Raw genomic sequence first — 5,526 nt, 5'->3', positions numbered from 1 at the left:
GGATAAAAGACTATACCTTGGGTACAGTGCACACTGCTCAGATGATGAGTGCACCAAAATCTCAGAAATCACCACTAAGGAACTTATTCATGTAACCAAATACCACCTGTTCCCCAAAAATCTACTGAAATAAAAATAAAAAACAGATACATACAAAAAGATGTCAATGTCTTAAAGAAAGTGATTACTTTTAATAAATTATATGTGTAAATTTTTTTAAAAAGATAAAAACCATTCCCAAATTTTAAAACAACAGCCAAAATCAAAATGCTAATTAGAAATAAGGTTCTGAATAAAATCTTATTAGGACCTTTTTTATTTTCATCCTCAACAAAGAATTAAACACTTCCAGCTTGTTTGTTTTTTAAATACAAATATAACACTTCATTAAAATACCGTTGTATATATTCTCACTAAAAACTTCAATTTAACAATTAATTAAAATGTAAAAAATAGGGTATTAGGCAAAATTAAAATGAGGACAGAGAAATAAAAATAGATGGTAGATGATTTGACATATTCGCTAGATAGGCAGATAGATAGATAAATAGATAGATTGCTTTTATTTTTCAGATTGCACACTAATCCAAAATATGTATTGAGGGTTGACTGATGGACTAATATTGTAGTGAAGGAGGATGAGGGTGAAGGAGGATATTGAGTAAGGAGATACAATTGCTATCAGCAAGGACTCAATTTCTCTATACCAACAACCAAAACCACTTTTATTCCTTAGGCAGTGTTCATGGACAGAAATGAAATGACTGAACTCACCCATAAAAGGATAAAACTGAATTTAATAATAGATAGCTTAGGCAGTTCTGTTTAAATTATGCAAAAATAAACAACTTGACATTTCAAGAAAATATATGTGCGTTATAGGTGTTCAACATTGCCTCTTTTTTCAATATTGGTTGTCACTTTTTCAAGTAATAGACTTACAGCTTTTTAATTTTTTTACATCATCCAGTTTCTCTATATGTAAAATAATGGCTAAAAGTACACTAATTATAGACGTAATAATGCATCTTAAAAATCTCACAATTGCAGATGGAAATAGGAACTCAATGTTGACACTGCTTTGGAGAAAGTGGTAACAGTTCTGAGGCTGTCAGAATCCAGGGCTACGAGGGGTTGACTTCAATTTTTAAGGTTATACCTTGAAGTCAGTATTAATGGGAATAAGGTAAAGAACAACAATCACACTTGACTGTGTCATTAATGGCTCCGTGAAAAAGGGAGAAAGAAGGTATAAGCCTTCTCTCCAATCAATGGGAAGTCATTTGTCCTATATTCCAAGCTCTGAACAATATGAACAATCTATCCACAAATGAATGGGCATCTCATTCTGCTTTATCTTTAACAGTATTCTCTCCTTCTTGGCAATGTTACCAGTTTTATTTCAGCCCCTCAAGTTAACATCTAAATTCTCTCTTTAAACAGAACAATCACTCAAAATTTGGCAATTGCATACAGTTCTCCACATTTGATCACTCCACTGATTACTGCCCAAAGGTCTACGTGTGAACTGAGAAAGCAACTACACCATGTATCTACTAATCAGCAAAGAGAGAAAGACCTTCTGATTTTATCTCGTAATTAAATACTCAGTTGAATTAAAAATTAAATTTGAATATTTTAAAGTTAAATACATTTTAGAGTGGAAATATCCCATATTTAAGAATTGTATAAAACATAGCAAAAAGTTTCCAGTGAACAAAACTCACATATGTGTGTGTATGAAAGTAATGACTTAAACTCATTGAAATTAATGGCCTTAATTAAAGCCTAGCAATTATTTTCATTATTTTAATTAAATTGTTTTAATCATCCTCTCCAGCATTCCTAAAATTTGAAAAAGATCACCTTAACTCAGAGCCTTCTGCACAAGTGTAGCTATTCTTAAGTTAAAAACTACTTGAAAATCAATTACCATACTAGAAAGAATTTGGTCATCAGAAGAGCAGGAGAAAATGCATCGTTTGGTTTAAAGACTTTAAACAAGGATATTGTTACATTTTAATCACTTCAATAATAGTTTTGTGGAGCTTTATGCTGCTTAAAAAAAAAAAAATTTCTCCAGTGCAGAGCATGCAGCATTGCCATAGTCCTTGGCAGGTAGGTCTCCTGAGTTTTGGCAGAACCTAGGCATCCCAGTGATTGATAGCTGGGAGAATCTTTGTGATTGGCAGGAGACAACATGCCTTCCAGCGGTACTGTTTGCCTGCTGACACTAAAATCATGCCAGTCTCTTTCTCCTACTTCTTTATCCAAAATCTTTTGCTAGTAAACTTATCCCGCTGTTCTACCTGAACCATTAAATACATTACAGCCTTGCATTCCCAGAAAGAAAAGAACAGTATATGAGCAAACAAAGGTTTCAACATTAGCACCACAGAAACTCAACCACAGTAACACGTCAAAAAGCCAAGTCAAATTTTCCAAGTGAAAGAGTTGAATCTTTTATTCCTTCTTTCTGAAGAGGTGCAGAATGTCCTAAATCACTCTCCATCACCATCATTCTCTTCTTTCTCCAATCTTTCCTTACAGAAGATGGCTCTTAAGCATAGTTGATGATCAACAGAGAAAAATCTAAAACCTCCTTCTAAACTTAATTCTTTTTCTAAATAGGAATACAAAATGTTGCATATGAGACCTGCTCACCCCCTCCATCCTCTGCTTTCTAAAGTAATGTTATTTGGAAGATAAGGAGAAGCTCTACTCCACTCCAGCCACACTGGCCTTTTCCTGCCTCAAACATTCTAAAGTCATTTCTGTGTCTGCAACACCTATGTTTCTGTCTGCATTCTTTCATCCCAAACCTTCGCATGGCAATCCCTCAGTCATTTAATATATTCTAAACTCATTAATAAACCATAAAATAGGATAAAATATGCAGTAAACAAAACAAATTATTGTAGTTCTATTTCGAGGAAAATGAAACAATCCTTTTTCCCAGACAAGAAAGGGTTAGGTATCTTCAATTTTTGTTTTTTGGTTTTTTTTAGGATGGGATCTCACTGTGTCACCCAGGCTGGAGCGCAATAGCATGATCATAGCTCACTAACACCTTGAATTCCCAGGCTCAAACAATCTTCCCACCTCAGCATCCCAAAATGCTGAAATTACAGGTATGAGAAAATCCATGCCTGGCCCGATATTTAATTGAACAAATTTCTAGGTCTCTCAATATCCTCTCTGCAGCTAAAGAGAGTGGCCATTTTAAAGGGTGAGTGGGTCATCAGCAGATCTGTTTCCATGTCTAAACTGATTTGATGGGACAAAATATAGAAGAAATGCAGGAAAAAAATTGAACTAAGTGAACTAATATGGCTGGCAACAAACATGGCTAACATTCACGTTAGTTCACTTAGTTAATTTAATTCATTACCTTCAGTGTGAAGTAGTATCCCCAACATAAAAGCAGTTAGGAATGTTTCTTTTTTGCAATGAGGGGCTAGATTATACAATCTCTGATAACTAACATTTGACCTTGAGAGATGAGAATGAAGGAGAAGGAGGAGATTATGAAATCTGAAGAGTAACTAGTCTGCAATTTACACAGGTGAATTAACAGGGAAGGGGATAATACTTGGAGCATTCACCCCCGAACCACTTACAGTACTTGGTATGCTAAATACCACCACAGACCATCCTTCTGTCACCACCTTCATTACCCTTGAATAAGTAAATACTCTTGACTTTGAAATATGTAAGTGTAAAGTAAAAGGCTGGATCCTGGGGCTGAATCTATGGATAGTGAGGGGGATTTCACAAAAGAAGAGTAAAACTTTAATGATGGAGATAAGAAAAATAAGTCTCTCTCAAAAAGAGGCACAGTGACAGGACCAAGGTGGGTATTCCAGAACACTCAAACATAAAAACGTTTACATTCTAGAGTGCACTTTGGGCACTAGGAATCAAATATCTGGTGTGCAGTTCATACTTTTTCCCTTCTAGTTTAAAATTTCCCTCAAGTCCCATTAGGTAACATCTGATGCATACTTTCTGGAGCTTTCAACAGAACTATTGAAAATGAAAGCACCAAGCAATGAAGGGATGAATGGCCCACCCCACATGTAACTGTCAGCAAGCCTGGAATGCAGGCAACGGCATGAACGGAAGGGTCTTTGCCAAGCACTTCCAGTTGGTGCACATCAGTGAAGTGAGTGAGGGTTCACGGTGAAGCAGGTGCAAAGAGAAAGGCCACATCGTGTTTGGGAGGAGCTGCATGCCAGACATGACAAGGGCAGCTATGAGAAGACCCTTCCAGTTCTTCTAATGTGATAGAAGGAGGTGATCCTCAGTGACAAAGGTAACAACTGACACACAGGCTACACGTGTCACAAACCACAGGCTTTGCAGTCTGAAATGTCTATGAAGCATCAGCAACAATATAAATATGAATCAGTTTCCCTACATTGCAAAATAGATGAGTTAATGATGTTGGACTTAAAGGTACTATGTCATGAAATCTACTAATTGCTGAAATGTATACTAAATCTTGTTGTTTTAAATCATTTTTAGGAAAAGGCTTAATGATAGCTTATTCATTTTTTATAATGGGATACTAGAAAAATCTCTTGGCTTCCATACAATAGCAGTTTTAAGTGAAGATTTTTTAAGAAAATGAACAAAAAGTGACTAATTAGTAAAATCATTGAACCAATTAATAAAAACCCACAATTTAACAAGCAGATTTACTAGGAGGTAAATGTACTTTTCATAAAATAACTCAATAGTATATTCAGTTAAGAGGTCAAGATCTATAAAATATACATAAGGTCCCCAAAACTGACATATTTAACTTTTCTAAAACATGAATTGCCAAAGTGTGTGCATTTGCTGTCAGGAACACTCTGAGATCATTTCCCTGCTTCCAGGTACTCCTGTCCTCAGGTGACCCCATGCTGTCCTTTGCCTGAACTCCTTAAAACACTGCATGTATCCTGCTATTCTTTGCTCAAAAAAATTTTGTTGCTCTTTCTTTCTTATTAAACAGGTCAAATTTTTCTCCCTAATATTTATGCCCTGCCACATATATATATATATATATATATATATATATATACATATATATATACACACATGCCATATATATGTGCCATATATATAGTTATATATTGTTGTATATATCATTGTATATACAACTATATATATATACAACTAGATATATACTAACATTTACATGTCAGTTCACTTAGTTAATTTAGGTCATTACTTTCAATAATGTGAAGTAGTATCTCCAACTGAAAAGCAGTTAGGAATGTCTCTTTCACAATGGGTAGCTAGATAATACAATCTCTGATAACTAACATTTGACCTTGTTGACCTCGCTTTGTTTTGAGCAAATCATCTCAAAACAAAGTGATTTCCAACGATCCTCTTACTATTTCTCACAGTTTCTGAGGATCAGGAATCTGCAAGGTGCTTAGCTGGGTAGTCCTGGCCTGGGACCTTCCATGAGGTTATAGTCAGAAGAAGGCTGGAGTTGAAACAGTGGAATTGAAACAGCTGGAGGTGAAT

This window comes from Aotus nancymaae, unplaced genomic scaffold (assembly GCF_030222135.1).
Source record: "Aotus nancymaae isolate 86718 unplaced genomic scaffold, 86718_ANA_hifiasm-v0.15.2.pri h1tg000014l, whole genome shotgun sequence".
Taxonomy (NCBI): Eukaryota; Metazoa; Chordata; class Mammalia; order Primates; family Aotidae; genus Aotus; species Aotus nancymaae.
Note: the sequence above shows the minus strand (reverse complement) of the source record.